The sequence below is a fragment of the Montipora foliosa genome, chromosome 5, assembly GCF_036669935.1.
Source record: "Montipora foliosa isolate CH-2021 chromosome 5, ASM3666993v2, whole genome shotgun sequence".
NCBI lineage: Eukaryota > Metazoa > Cnidaria > Anthozoa > Scleractinia > Acroporidae > Montipora > Montipora foliosa.
In genome coordinates this window covers 5,341,601-5,357,792 of record NC_090873.1, presented here as the reverse complement: position 1 = coordinate 5,357,792, position 16,192 = coordinate 5,341,601, and the positions used below count along the sequence as shown (strand labels likewise).

General features: G+C 41.5%; 3 long non-coding RNA genes across 6 annotated transcripts in view; 1 reads left to right on the top strand and 2 right to left on the bottom strand.

Annotated features, from left to right (window-relative positions):
- LOC138003462 (uncharacterized) overlaps positions 1 to 2,875 on the top strand; it is a 26,180-nt gene extending 23,305 nt beyond the window's left edge. The window contains exon 3 of the long non-coding RNA XR_011123558.1: positions 706 to 2,875. This is a non-coding gene — a long non-coding RNA (uncharacterized lncRNA). The remainder of the gene's footprint in view (positions 1 to 705) is intronic.
- LOC138003461 (uncharacterized) overlaps positions 1 to 6,368 on the bottom strand; it is a 43,877-nt gene extending 37,509 nt beyond the window's left edge. For both annotated transcript variants that reach the window (XR_011123557.1, XR_011123556.1), the window contains exons 1-2: positions 6,166 to 6,368; positions 2,885 to 3,012 (exon numbers count right to left, since the gene is read on the bottom strand). This is a non-coding gene — a long non-coding RNA (uncharacterized lncRNA). The remainder of the gene's footprint in view (positions 1 to 2,884; positions 3,013 to 6,165) is intronic.
- Positions 6,369 to 8,123: 1,755 nt separating this feature from the next.
- Positions 8,124 to 14,200, bottom strand: LOC138002890 (uncharacterized). Of its 3 annotated transcripts, XR_011123356.1 has the most exons (4): positions 13,860 to 14,200; positions 13,456 to 13,569; positions 12,227 to 12,495; positions 8,124 to 8,447 (listed from the first exon to the last, which is right to left on the bottom strand). It is a non-coding gene; the product is annotated as an uncharacterized lncRNA (long non-coding RNA). The 3 variants fall into 3 exon arrangements; XR_011123355.1 differs by lacking the exon at positions 8,124 to 8,447 and having other exon boundaries at positions 9,622 to 12,495; positions 13,055 to 13,569; XR_011123354.1 differs by lacking the exon at positions 8,124 to 8,447 and having other exon boundaries at positions 9,622 to 12,495.
- Positions 14,201 to 16,192: the final 1,992 nt, after the last annotated feature.

Sequence of the window (16,192 nt, the reverse complement as noted above, 5' to 3'; positions counted from 1 at the left end):
TATTACATTAAATTTTAAGTGATAAATTCTGGGGAATAACAAAGATTTACGTAAGATTTCAACCTGAAGCATCAAAGTAATCCTTCTTGTGAAAGAAAGCTTTACTATCTATATTGCTCTCAATTGGCACCTTCCCTCCACTGAATATTGCAGAACATTTTTGGCCGACAGCACAAAGCTTCTTTGTGGTGTAATGCAAAAAGAGAACCAAGACAGTGGGTCAGGAAACACCACAAGAGAAATCAAGTCTCGTTTAATATCATTAGTTATTTATTTTAAAATTGAGCACCAGTCTTAGCTTTGTTACAATCACCCTAACAGAGAAACAAAGATCTCTGCTGATGTGTCTAACTAACGCAGTGAAACCGTATTGGTCAGAGAGAGGTGAGCTAAGAGTTGTCAAGAATCGTTATACCCTCAGCCATGAGACTAGAGGCTCTGAACAAAGTACATGAAGGACATCATGGGATAACTACATGTAAATTAATGTAGAAATTCAGTTTGGTGGCTGGGTTTAAGTCATCAAGTTCAAGACATGGTGGAAAATTTGTGCTAATTACAAACAGTTCCTGAGTGAAAACACCGGAACAACTGATTCTAACTCCATTCCCTGAGTGCCCATGGCAAGTGATTGCAACTGATTCGTTCCAACTCGATCTCATCACTTATTCAATGTTGGTGGATTATTTCTCTTTCTATGTGTAGGCAGAAGCGCTTTGGAAGATGACCAAAGCTTTAGAGGTTACATTGTACACCCGTATGTACATGTAGGGCACTTGAAGCGGTCTTTCCTCGACATGGAATCCCAGATGAAGTCAGAAGCAACAATGGTCCACATGAATATGCCTGAGCAGCAGAATTTACCCAATTTCCAAAGGACTGGGGATTCAAACAATCAAGTATGTGTAGTTCCTGTTTAAAACAGTTAAATGGGGAAGCTAAGAAATGAGTCAAAGTCACTAACTAAACAAAAGAGAAAGATCCGACCAAGGGGATCCACTCCACGAGAATGTGGATACTCATCAGCAGTTTTTGATGGGACAGAAAAACCAACCTTTCACACGAATTTAGTTCTTGGCTGGACTGATATCAAGAATTTGGGTCAAAGAGAACAAGAGAGTAAGGCTACATTAAGAGTTGTCTTCAAACAGCAACAGTCAGAACTACCCCACTGAAGCCACTTCAAGCTGGCACCCCCACATACAGTACCGTACGTCAAAGTAGAGGACAACGCAGAAGCAGTTACCAATTGGCAACAGTCACAGGTGCAGCAGAAACACCAAGACCCTACATTGTGAAAATGGACAGAAACACACTTAGATGAAACCGTTCACATAACAGCCATTCCAGGAAATAAGCTTGAGGTTCCTAATGCCACGGAACAGGTTGAGTGTCTACTGACATGCCAGTAATGACCTGTGAAGTCTATCAAATCACCTTGTGTTTCTTCAAAACCAAAAAGACTGATCAGGGGTCTGGACTTGGCTAATTTAAAATCTTGGATCCAATTGTTGTTAGATATTTGTTCTCAAGCCCCTCGCAAATTCATGTAGTTTGCCTCTTATCTGCGTTCAAGTTGTTAGCAACTCTTAAGGACCACGCCTACTATAATTCTTATTGCGCATTTCGAGATACTCAAGGGTTTCCTATGGATGTTGCTACTTAATACAGGGATTTTTTTTTTTGCGCTGTTTAAAACTATGAGAAGAAAGCAGAACTCAGCAAGTGCTCATGGTATCCAAAAAAAATTGGGGATAACCATGCTTTTTTCAGAGATAATGATAATAATTATTAAGCTTCAATTTGGAAAAGAATGCCATACATTGCTTTGTATTTTACAGTTTTTTCCAAATTGTTGATAAAGTTTCTTTGAAAAATGCCTGGTTATCCCCAATTTTCTTTTTGGATTTCAATAACAACTTAACCAATTAATAAAAAATTAATAGTTTTTGAGCATGCCGTAGCAAATAAAAGAGGCTGACTAAACACTGCCTGTTTGTGTCTGGTGAATGAGTCTCGTTGCGATAAGTGTTGGCTCCCACTATTAAACACTTCTAATTTAATAGACTACCAAAAATGGAAAATGATTGTCTTACCACAACTACGTATCCTGTGACCCTTATAAGGGATAACAGATTCTGACATTACCTTTCTTTTGAAGTTTATAATTTTTGGACTGTGTTTGGATATTCCAAGTAAGTTTGGACTTGAAGAAGTTTACAAAATATGGGCAGAGTAGGCTCTATGTATGTCCAAAAAATAGTAATTTACTTAATAAGCTATTTAATTATTGAATAGAACCTACACTATTAAACAGTGTGAAATAAAATGAACCATGCAAATATAACAAAGCCTATAGGTTAGTGATGGTCTTACCACAACTACTGTGACCCTTATAAAGGATGAAGGATAACAGATTCTGACATTACCTTTGGTTTGAAGTTAATTTGGACTGTGTTTGGATATTCCAAGTAAGTTTGGACTTGAAGACGTTTACAAAATATGGGCAGAGTAGGCTCTATACATGTCCAAAAAATAGTTTGCACAGCTAGTTTAAGAAAGGTGGTTTCTACAAAGAACTGTACAATGTAGCTCATTAAAACAGCTTGCACCACCTTTGGTGACCAACTCAAAAGCGACTGCTACTTTGGCGACCCCACACATCTTATAATTATTGAAACTGTAATTTACTTAATAATAAGCTCTTTAATTATTCAATAGAACATACGTACTAACTTTCATAACTTTTATACACCATTAAACAGTGTGAAATTAAATGAACCATGCAAATAGAACAAAGCCCATAGGTTAGTGATGGTCTTACAGTGTACCACAACTACTAGATCTGTGACTTTTATAAAAGGATAACAGATTCTGACATTACCTTTGTTTTGAAGTTAATTTGGACTGTGATTGGATATTCCAAGTAACTTTGGACTTGAACAAGTTTGCAAAGAAACATGAGCAGAGTAGATGTAGGCTATATACAGTCATGTCCAAAAGCAGGTGAACCTGGAACAAATGGAACAAAACAAGAAATTGAAAATAATGAATGAAGTGGAACAAATAGTTTGCACAGCTACAGTACATTATGTACATGTAGTTTAATAAAGAAGCTTGGTTTGTACAAAGAACTGTAGCTCATTAAAACACCTTGCACCACCTTTGGTGACAAAAGGCGTACGCTATTTTGGCCACCCCACACATCTTATAATTGTAATAACTGTAAAATACTTAATAAGCTAATTAATTATTGAATAGAACCTTGTAAGTAATTTTTTATACCAATAAACAATGTGAAATAAAATGAAACATGCAAATAAATTATTAGCCTTGTCCAGTGTAACAGCACCATTCAGCAGTTCAATAGCTATTGGATCAAGAAACTTCCCTGTTTTAGAGCAGCGCATTGCATGCGTCTGTCCTGTTCGTACCTGCACTAATGGGGGAGACTAAAACGGGACACTAATGGAGGCCACCAATGGAAGACATTAATTGGGGATCAGGGATGTAGCTTAAGTTTTTAGCAGGCGGGAATCTAGCAATGATAGGCGGGTATTTGGCCGAAGGCCCACCCTAGCGTGCGCTACTAATGGGGGACACTAAAAGGAGACACTAATGGAGGCCACCAATGGGGGACATTAATTGAGGATACTAATTGGGGACACTAATAGGGGATACTAATAGAAGACACTAATTGGGGATACTAACAGGAGACACTAATAGGGGACACTAATGGAGGACACTAACAGGGGACACTAATTGGGGATACTAATAGGGGACACTAATAGGGGACACTAATTGGGGACATTAATAGGGGACACTAATGGACACCACTAATCGGGGTCACTAATGGGGGACCCTAACAGTGGACACTAATTGGTGATACTAGTTAGGAGACACTAATTGGGGACACTAATAGGGGACACTAATTGGTGACACTAATAGAGGCCACTAATGGGGACACTAAAGGGGACACTAAATTGGGGACACTAATAGGTGACACTAATTAGGGACACTAATAGGGGACACTAATTGGGGACACTAATTGGGGACACTAATTGGGGACACTAATAGGGGACACTAATTGGGGACACTAACAGGGGACACTAATGGAGACACTAATTGGGGACACTAATAGGGAACACTAATTGGGGACACTAATTGTGGGCACTAATTGTGGACACTAATAGGGGACACTAATTGGGGACACTAATAGGGGACACTAATTGGGGACACTAATTGGGGACACCAATGGGGGACACTAATTGGGGACACTAATGGGGGACACTAATAGGGGACACTAATTGGGGACACTAATTGGGGACACTAATAGAGGCCACTAATGGGGACACTAATAGGGGACACTAATTGGGGACACTAATTGGGGACACTAATGGGGGACACTAATTGGGATACCAATTGGGGATGCTGTACTTAAATCATTTCAAATCAACTCAGGTCATTTCAAATTGTCCAATTGTAAGTTGGTTTTTGAAGACAGGGAACACCAGAGTGTGTGAAGAAAAACCTCAGGGCAGAGATGAGAAACAACAAACTCAACCCACATGTACATGTACGTATATGCGACACCAAATGCGGGAATCGAACCCGACCCACACTGGTTGGAGGGGAGCACTTTTACCTCCGCTCGGAGTCAAATTGCCTGACTCGCAATGTCCGTCATGTAGGCGTCATGAAAGCTAGAAAGCCGAGATTTACAGAGAAACTGGGGCCATTTCTACCCTATAAAACAGGCTAAATTTCAGCGTGATCAGTGAAAATGGCGGCTTTCTACAAATCCTACACGAATGATTCATGAGTGTGCGATTTCCATTGAGGACTAGGAAAAAGAGTTTAGCATTGTTCAACAGTATTTAAGTCTAAGCACCCATTTAAAAAGGTTACCTTTCGATTATAGTTGCGATGGCCGATCACTTTATGTAGGCTAACCATTTTAAAATGGGTGCTCAGACTTAAATACTGTTGAACAATGCTGTTTAAAATGGGTGTTGAGGCTTAAGTAAGCACTATTTGAGATGCTGCTTACACATAGATCAACAGTACTCATTCGAAATAGTATTTTTAGGGTAGTCTATTTGGGTAGTCCATGGACTGGGGGTCAGCGAAATGTACCAACCCCCAATTTCCAGGGTTGGGGAACTTTTTTTAAAGCAAATGTCAAAATCGCCATCCCATGCCCAATCCCCACCCCCTCCTCGGGCTTAATATTGATAGTTGCATTACTCACTTAATTAAACATCTCACCCCAGTTTCTCAAACGATGAATAGTACTATCCACCAGATAAATCACAATCCAGTGGATTATAAATTAAGTCATAGCCAATTGCACTATCCAATGGATAGTGATTTATCCGGTCGATACCTTTATCCACCTTTTGAACTACTGGTGCCAGGTCAAAGCTTGATCTCGGAACCTCCAGCTTGGAAGTCCAAGGTGGGTTGACCTGGGAACAATAATCCCCCGGTCCATGGACCGCATCCATTTCAAATAGCACTGATAAACATTATTTAAGTCTAAGAACCCGCTTTAAAACGATTAGCTTTCAATAATTGTAATTTAGGGTTAGTCTGCAGTCTGCAGTCTTCAAATGTCAGACACCGTCCATGGACCCCCCTTTGGGCCGGGTCCACGAACTACCATGAAGACCGGTCCACGGACTACCCCCGTGGACTACCGCTGTGGACCACCCCAAAATAAGGCCATCCCCTTTTTTTTCTCCGTTTCGCGTCGAATGCGTTTCCTGATATCAGGTCGGTCGGTCGGATTGAAAAAAAAAAGCCTAAAAAAAAATCATAAGCATTCTCGGAATCGGAGCCCTGGTATCCCAGCATAATAGCTGTGGAGCCAGGAAAACAACAAGACATGAACCCAAAATCAATAAGGAAAAAAGTTGGTGAAGGTTGTTGCAAAATTAAGACAGCGTGGGGAAAAGGATCAACCACCGAAACTCCTATGCTACATAAAATGGCTTAAAAACGTCGTTAGCTTTTCTTTTTTTTTTGTTTTTTTTTTGTTTTGAAAATGCCAAAAATTTGGGTCGGTCGGACGACACGAAACGGAAAAAAAAAAGGGGATGGCCTAACATAGAAATAAAAATAAATAAAATAAAATAAATATAACAACTAAAAGATTTGACTTACCGGTTACCGGCGAAATCTTAACCGTTACGCTACGCAAATTTAACAGACTAAGGCTCAGGCTCAGGCTCAGGCACAAGGTATGCTTATCACATATTTTCATTTCATTTGCTGTGGATCGGAGTGCTTCGAAAAAGACTCACATTTGTGGGCATGTGTGACCATTTGTGTTCTATTCGTGTTATCCGTCCGCCATTTTGTTCGGATCATTCTCCCGCGGGTTTATGAACTCGCCCCAGGCTTCCCGAAATAGAACACAGCCAACAAAATGACGGAAGGCACTGTCGACAAGACCCAACTCGACCTCTGCGATTGACTTGTTCTTCTTTCCTAATGTTTAATGCTGAATAAATTTAAACCAGTAAGGGACGTCGTCGGAATTGTTTTGGACCAACGTAATGGCGGACCGTTAAATAAAAATTTTCGTGGTTTCCTCTTCAGTGAAAAAACTCCTTGATTGCCCTCACGTAATAAGACGGCCATGTTGGTACCAAGACAATAGTAATCTGTTCAACAACTCTCCCGTTACAACTTCACTAACCGACCTAGAATTCCGCCTAGCTTTCCATCTCTAACTCCCAAGAAACAGAGCCCCAAAGCTTATCCCCAAAACTTATCCCACTCCTCATGCAAAAAGAAGGTTACAGATATGGCATCAAGATATTGTTTCGTGGAACAGGTTCAAGAATCCTGATGGGACCCCTCATCCGGATTTTCAGAAGGGAATATAATTCGGACACAAAGCGCTTGAGATCGTCCATATTCTGCCATGGATTAATCACATCCGTATCACTCTCGGAGACAGGCTGCGCAGATGCACCATCCGGGTTAAGGACTTTGGCTAACTGGAGATAAACCGCAGTATGACGGGAATCTGCTCATTTTGGAAAAAATATAAATTATATAAATCAAAAATTGTTACCATTTAATGAGATGTGCCTCGTCAACTACAACTTCTTTTACCTTTTCCCTGATTTGAACACTGTCCAAAACCTTCCTAAGTTTCCCAGTATACGCCTCCGATCTGGGTGTCCATGAATGATTCCATATTTGCACTGATTTAGTTCTTCCGTTTCTGATGCAGAGAAGTCTGACGAATCCACACTACGAATTATTACAGATGTTACTTGCATACTGTCAAGCTTGATTGACTGATCCCGCATTAACGCGTTAAAAGGCGATATAACTAAAATAATAGAGTCACTGACTTCCACTCACGAGTCAAAAACGAAAGGCAAAAGCTGAAATATTAAGGATTTTCCATATCCAGTGGGCAAAACAACTAAAACACCCTTCCTTTCCTCCACAATATTTCTCAGTGCGTCTACCTGCGGTTCACGAAGAGAGATCGACGGTAAATTAAGGGGACGCAGGACATTAGAGAGCATCTCGGTGAACTTGTCCCCTCGTGAAGCCGCCATTGAACGAATGCAAATATGGACCCCAACAAATTATTCTTTTGTCCTTGTGGTAATTAGCGTAACTAGCCTCGTTTTACAGCCCAAATTCTTTCAATTTTACGTGTGAATGAGGCTAGTTAGGCTAATTAACACAAAGACAAAAGAATGATGGGGCCTTTTTGATACCACGCATTCTCGTCATCAGAGCCTTAGATCGACCCAAGGCTCTGGGAAACTCTACGCAGGAGAACATGCGCTGTAGGGTTCTTATAGCCAAAAACCGGCTATTGGAAACTTACGGCGCCTGCTCACTCCTCGCACTAACATGAATGCACCAATTAGAGACGCTTTTGATTGTTCTTCACGAAAACCAATGAGAAGACACTTTGTTTCAGGATTCCCCAGAGCTCTTCTCTCGCTCAGTCAAGAGAAGAGCTCTGGGGTCGAGATTGGATACCACGAACTAAGGTTCTCACACTCTTACAATCCGGTGACGTATTTAGTGTGTAGTGCACTTACACTACGACAAAAATAAACATAGATAGTCGAGTAAGCCTCCAGGGTATTTTTATTTACTTTACCATCACGTTACTGGTTTGTATTGAAAAGTGATAATTGCTATCTCTTACAAGGTGTTCATACCGTTGTCTCTTACACGGTGTGCATACTGGTTAGAAGTCATAACAATTATTATGATGCTATTGCATATAACAAATAAATTGTTATTTGAATGGACAGAAGATTCAGCGTTTTGTCCTTTGTCTCGCAAATAATGCCTTGTCCTTTTAGGAACATAGGCACGTTTGCAGGGATCCTGGCAGCTTTCGAGTCGAACGTTTGCTCCCTTGATGTTCCAGAGGGAGGAAGATGGTGGCAGTTTTATACCTTGTAAAAGCAAAGATACAAAACGAATTATGGGCGTGGAGAAGCGTTCCAAAAATGCCAGGCGTTAAGCTTCAAATGATTTCTCAGTAATCGTGATTAGAATTCAATGTGGGAAAAGATATGTAGAAGAAGATACGTACTTAATTGACCGCTCCCCATAGGGGCTTTTCAGGGCCAATGAAACAATCAAGGAAACAACAGAACACAACAACAACAACTGTTAAGAATCCCAACTGGCCGGAGGCAAACCAGTCGGCTATTTACAAGTGCAGCTGGGAAGTTGAACCAGGGACTACCAGGAACAAATTCAACGAGTGGTCAGAGCGGGTCTTGAACCCGGGATCTCCAGATCTCAAGGCAAGCGCCCTAACCACTGGGCCACATTGCCTCCGAAGAACGATTTCCTCAAAAGCTATTTACTGTTGAGAGGAAATGTGTAGCTGGTTTGAAAAGACTTCAGGCAAAGAAGTCCAAGGGACCTACCAATCTATACCCAAAAGTAGTGAGCAAATCGAAACCGAAGTATAAAGAAGCCCTTAGGGATCTTGTGATGCCGCGTAAGCCATTAAAGAATAGAGATGAATTAAGTAATGGGTTTTCGTGAAACGGTAAGCGGAAAACTGATGCACAGTAGAAATTGACCTCGATCATTGAAGAACGATTTCCTCAACAGCTATTTATTGTTGAGAGGAAATGCGTAGCTGGTTTGAAAGAGAAATAAATAAACCTCCAGAAAAACAGCTTTTCTTTATGAAAAAGGCAAAAATGTTTTCAAACAAGCATAAATTATAGTATAGCTGGGCAATTATCAAATGAAACGATAGCCTGCGGACAGGCTCCCGCTTGGGTTTAGGGCGAGTTAGCCGAGTGTAGCCTAGGACGAGTGGGACGAGCCGAGAGCGGTCTGGTGATGAGGGAGTGCACAGAGTAGCTCCCCCGCGTCCCACTCGCTTGGCTCGCGGATTCACGCTTCGCTCGCCGAATTTGTTTCCCCTCGCTGGGAGCCTGTTCGCAGACCCTTTCCCTCAGCTCCCAAGAAAAAGAAAAAGGATAGGAACTTAATTTAAGTGTCTAGTCAATCTAGCGCTGGAGCACTAATTGGGAACACTGTCAATTGAAACTAACAATTAAACGCAAATCAAATCAAAGGCTGGTTTTGAGAAGAAGGGGAAAGCCGGAGTACCCGAAGAAAAACCTTTCTGTGCAGAGTGGAGAACCTACAAACTCAGCCCACACATGTCGCCGAGTCTAGGAATCAAATCCAGGCCACATTGGTGGGAGGGAAGTGCTCTCTCCACTACGCAATCCCTGAACCGCAGAGTAGCACTTACAGACGATTTTACTCCTCATTGGGGGTCGACACGGGGGCGAAAAGGTTAATAAATGGCATAGCTCCTACTAGCCTCCAACGACTCACTGATAAAGCATCCGAGTTAAACGTAATAATCGGAAGTTCGGAGGTTCACTCCTGCAAGAGAGTACTCGGATATTTCCCGAGCATCTATCGAAGTAATTTAAGTGCATGCATCGTCATTTATTTGCCAGGGCTGACCACTGCCACCGACATGTGAAGGTATTTTAATACATTCACAAGTGTATAACTACTCAAAAGTAGTCAACCCTAAAAGGAGGCGATATATGGGTAACTGATCAGGTATTTTAACTATGACTTTGATTACGTCATAAAAATAGCCTTGGTTTCGCTTGTCTTGTACGGTTTTCTTTCAGATTTAGTAAAATATCCAAAAAAACCGAACGAGCAGAAAAAAGATCCTTGCCCTTACCATGTACCCAAATTAAATGACTTTTTTTTGCTGTGACAAGAAAATCTTTTTGATACTTGTTTTTTCGATATGCAACTGCTCAAGAACAGATTTTTTGTGAGCACCACAGTCACTCTCGCCTATCACTCTGCACGCTTGTTGAAGAGACCCCAGTGAAACATTTATATCACTTTACCACACTGTTTTAATTTCATTAACCCAAAATCTAACTACTGTACTGATATGTTGGTGCAACATATCAGTACAGCTTGGCGGACAGAGATTTAAGATGTTGTCACATGACGTTTCCGTGTATGACTCCCTTTGGCAATCTTTGCTTTAATTAGAAATCCTTTATAATCTTGCCTTTTCTTTTGATGAGCAACAACAACGAGATTTACGTTAACATTTTCGTCTATGACTTATTTTGGATTTCATATTCCTAAAGAACTTGAAGATTCGTAAAGTAAAGTTCATATGGTGGCAGTGCACACTTGACCTTTAAACAGAATGTGACTGCCTGGAAATTTGCCAAAGTAAGGAAACAAGTTTTTCCTCCAGGAACACTTCGATATGCAATAATTTGGTGGTTAAGATGCATGCACGACTTAAGAGAGGTGCTATGCTTAGTGATCCTGTGGTCGTTAGTACAGTATTTACCCATTGATTCCTCTGGGGAACCATCGACGGTGTTACAATCACCCATATAGCTCACTGGTAATAACGATACTGGAGAGAAGCCTTATGAATGCAAACAATGTGGGAAATGTTTTACCCAAGCAGCACATTTGAGGAGACACGAAAATGTGCATTCTAAGGAGCTCTCTAATGTAAACAATGTGGCAATTGTTTTAGCCAAGCAGGAGATTTGAGGAGACACGAAAGAGGCCATGCTGGAGAGAACAATTATAAACGTAAGCTAAAAGGAAAGTCTTTTCGCTACAGAACAAGTGTCAGGAAACTTGAAAAAGCACGGGAAAGTTCTGCAAGTGCAAGTGAACTCGAAGTAGAGATCCATCATCCCTGCACTCGACAGGAATGTAGTTCAAACCAGGGTGTAAATTACAGCTGTTGGCTTTGCTCAGAGGAGTTGTGCAGCGAGGAGCTTCTTCTTGCACACTATCAAAATGGTATGACGTTTGAGGAGCCGTAAACGTTAAGTAGTTGGGTGGCATTTTAATGAATTTTGTTTTAGAACGTTTCAGCTCTTTGGCGATAATGGTGTCGCCTTTGTAAATTAAAAAAACGTTCCATTTGCTTGTTGTTAGCTTTCGTTGGAAGTTGCTTTCCTGTCATTTGCTTTCAGCCTTTTCTAGGGTTTTTTTTTTTGGGAAGGGGTTCAAACTATTGGCATTGCCCTTTTATGTGTTTCCATTATAGCATTTTAAAGGTTCCCCTAGAAACAACGACTTTTTTTACGCAACGGGCCTCTTGAACCTCAGGCAGCATAAAGTCCCAGCAGCAATTCTCGGCTGCATAGCAACGTAGCGGACAATTTACATAGTTTATAATATGGGAAAACAATTGGCAAGTCCTATCCTAAAGAGAAGATAAGAAATTCTTTTCCAGAGAAGTGCCTGTTCACGAACTACCCCCAATCTGTATCTTATTAAGTCAAATCGATCCGAAGGAACGCACTCTTTCGTGCGTCCGTAAACTTTGACATACACTAAAACACTTGCCGCATTGTTCGCATTCATGAGGCTTCTCTCCAGTATGTACTCTTTCAATTTTCTTAAATCTCCTGCTTGGCTAGAACACTTGCCAAAATGTTGGCATTTATAAGGCTTCGCTCCAGTATGGACTCTTTCATGTGCCCTTAAATGACCTGCTATGCTAAAGCACTTCCACATTGTTTGCATTCATAAGGCTTCTCTCCAGTATGTACTCTTGCATGCGTCTTCAATGTTCCTGCTCGGCCAAAACACTTGCCACACTGTATGCACTGATAAGGTTTCTCTCCAGTATGTATTTTTTCATGTGCCGTTAAGCTTCCTGCTTGGGTAAAACACTTACCACATTGTTTGCATTCATAAGGTTTCTCTCCAGTATGGATTGTTTCATATTTCTTTAATTTCCCTGCTTCGCTAAAACACTTGCCACATTGTTTGCACTCATTAGGCTTCTCTCCATTATGGACTTGTTCATCTCTCAGAAGACTTTGTTCCTCGTTGAGACAGCTTCTTATCTGTATACACCAAGTACCCTTGTTGACACAACGGCATTTTCTTTCCTTAACTGATCTTGACATTATTAACAGATTGCAATTGTGACTTCACTTAACACTAAAACGCAAAGGAAAAAGAAGTCATTTCCATCAACAACGTCCAACTGACGGCTTAGTCAAAGTCAAGTCATTGGTGATCTTTTAACTCACAAAAAAACGATTTAGTGGTCTTAATTTGCTAATGGAAGTTTTCTGGCTTCAGCGTAACTGAATCTCCTCACGGTACATATGCAGTTTCCAAAGAGTGAGATGGTTTCTGGAGATTGCACCAAAGGTACAATTGTCCTGTGTTTCTTGTGCCGGAGGTGCCAACAATTGTAGGGGGGTCCGGGTGAAAATTCTTTGAAATTTGCACTTCTCAGATTGCTGGAAATGCATCGTCGAGTCCGACATTTTGGTTTTTTTTATGCTGCTTGCTAAGAGAGCCCATGTTATTATAGTCAGCCTGAGCTAACATATCAGCCTATAATTCATACATTAACGGGTGAAAGTCCTGAACAAACAAGAAAATTGGTCGCACACGAACAGATTAAGCATTGCGGGCCAAAGTTCAGTGCCAGTGAAGGAACGAATTCGGAATTCATGAGCACTTCTGAAAGCTTAAAAGGTAGAGTTACCTGCGAGAAAAGTGCCAATCCGTGAGAAATGCTAGTGTCAACGTGAGAGTGTGAGATTGCATCGAAATGCGCGAGACTTGATAGCTCTGCCAACTTCTCCTTCGCGTCGACAACACGAGTGACTCTTCGTTTCCCTTGCTTTCTTTGACTGCAACTTTTGTTCCTTTCTTAGTATTCTCACTGCTCTTTTGATCAACTAAACACGTCAAAGCATTCTCTGACAGCTCGGGGAACCGATCTGCCATTTGGTGATTTCAGTTTACGATGTCCCCAATTAGTGCTCCAGCGCTAGCAAAACTAGACAATCTGGGCCAGTACAATCCTAGCTAGTTTTGTTCTATACTCCATTTTTTAAAACTCAGTCCTTGTTTCATACCAAGTCCGCAGTCCGAGTTTTATACCTGGTCATCCTTTTATGCCCGGTCCGCAGTCCGGGTCCGCAGTCCACAGTCGTCCTTTTACACTGACCGTCAATTTTTCGTTCTTCCGATTATGCGCTTGTCACGGTTTGCGTCCTACAAAAGCACAACCCCTAATAATTATAACGAAAACAACGCAGACCACAGTAACTCTCGATTATTACTCGGAGTTGCGCCCGAACGAACACAACGCAAGAAAAGAACATTAATACTTGATTATTACTCGTTCTAAAAGAGTTGCGCCGGAATGATTTCCGGCTGCCAGACATCTAGACATAGCCATGATCATTTCCAAGAAGGAGGAGGCAGGCAAACAAAGATTTAACAATACAACACCTTCCAAGAGACCGATCTCTCACTTTAAATGCAGTAACAAACTTTCTTACCTTCCGTAAGATAGCTTTCGCTCACAACAGCTCGAACCTTCTAAAAGCGAACGCCACTGTTTCTCTTCGCAATGGTCGTGCCATTCTGACCAGCGGACTTGAGTGAAAGGAGAGGACGTCATGTTTGCAACTCTGTCCATGAGGGAAGACGTAGACTGGTGAAGACGCAAGAGAGTATAAATACTATTGTGCTTGATCAAGTCGTCTTTTTTTTAGGATTTATTTGCATTTATCTCGATTCAATTTAATATCTTTATTCACACTATTCTCAGTATTTACAGTAACAAAAATCTAATTTAGAAAGAAGCAGATATCGAGGGGAAAATCATGTTATCATCAAAGAAACTGACCGCTGTTGCTGTTGTGCGGACGGGTTTCCTCGTTTGACACCATCGAGTGCAAATGAACCCAGGAACCCATAACCCGGAGCCTACAGCTCCCATACTGGGCCTATGTAACGGCATTTTTACAGACCGATCTATTTTTAGACTATCCTTTCCGGGAAAAAGCAAAGGCAGTTCCGGTTCGGTGACCCTTTGACGTCAGCTTCATATCTTGTAATTGGTCATCGGGCTCCTGTGGGAGTCTCATTCGCGGGAAATTCAATCTAACAATAAATCGGTCTGTGAAAACGCCGTTACACCAACACAGTAGAGTTGTAGGCTCCGGGTCATGGGTTCCTGTCATGGCATAAGGCTGAAATTTCCCTTGCTTTGGAAAAACAAAATTACAATATTAAGAAACGATTTAGAGTACAATTTGATGCTAAAGGTTAACGCTAATGCACCTATCATCGGCCATCCCCTGGGGGGGGGGGGGGGGCGGTCAAGGGAGGGGACTTCCCAAAGGGTTCAGCCAAATATCTCAATTTCCCTCTGATACAATGATGGGGCCACAGAACAAGCAAAGTCAAGAAATAGCCCCTTCTAGAGGGGCATAAGACTAATAATTAACAAATAAAGAGACCTCGCATGTGATCTGTTCCGTTGTAAAGCACTCAGGAAGCGAATAGAGTACTCAAGAAGTAGGGGAAACACGAGATATAGTCCGCGAGTGTTTTCCCTACTTCTTGAGTGCTCTGTTCGCTTCCTGCGTGCTTTACAACGGAAAAGATCACAGGCGAGGCTTCTTTGTTTGTTTAATAATAATAAAAATCTTAATTTGCGCACGCCGCATTCGGCTAAACTTTTCGCAAAACTTTATTTTCCAAATCTTATGAGTGGCGACTGACTGTATATCGCAAAAGCACGGTCGAGCAAGTTCATATGATATTTTATATATATCATATCGATACACAACAAAATAACGCCATCGCTGTGTTTCCATAGGAATTTCCGTATTGCATTGCACTCCATTGATAGTTTTCACTCACGTGACTTGACGGCCATATCGGTTCAGAAAACAATGCAAAACGTTTGCGTAGAATTTGCATAAAAGAGTTTACTTCCCCAAGGAAAGAAAGTCAGTTATCCCTGCACGCCAACATGGACGCTGTGACGTCACTTGAAAACGATCTATAACCTATTTATGCATTCGTCATCGACCAATCAGAAACGCGATATTGTGTTTAGTGTCGAGAGAGCCAGGGGAATAAAGAAATTTGCGGTTGACAAACTACGGTCTGCCACCCCGGTAAGGGTCAGTTTGTTATCAACGGTCGAAGCCGTGGCAACTTTGGTGATAAAGCACCGCCTTCGAGAGCTGTTTTGTTGCAATATTCACAGCCTGACGTTGCTCACAGGACTGCTATTGCTTTGATAGTGGGTTAAGATGGAAGTTCAACCTTTGTCAATTGATTCTGATGTAGAATTCTGACCGTGGGAACATTTTATCCAGGAATGTTTGACGCAAATTGGTGGCACCTGAGAATTTAGTCTCCAGCCTTGGGATTTTATTATAACGGTTGACAACCCAGAAATGGCAATAAGGTTAGGCTTTTTAATTGAGAGTTTTTCATTTAGTTATCTTCTTAAGCTTTTTATCGGGATTCCCATACAAATCCTTATATTTTTGTCGGTCATGCTCACACTGAGCTTGGGGTACCTGTGCTGTAGGTCTCCAGTCAACGCGACTTGCCGCTTCTCAGAGTAAAGCTTCTCACAGTCGTCTCCTCCAACGTACTCCTCCAACTCTTCGTTAACATCTCACGAACACCCCCATTGACAAATTGATTTTTTCCTTGAACCTTGTTCAGTGTCTGCTAATGACTTTTAGCCCTCAGGCCGTTCAACTCCGTTCAAGTCTTGGATTTCTCAAATTTCAATCGCGTACGGCTCGGGCAATTTTGACGGCTTTCAAAACATTGCTTGTGCCAAGAGTGAATTAGATAAGTG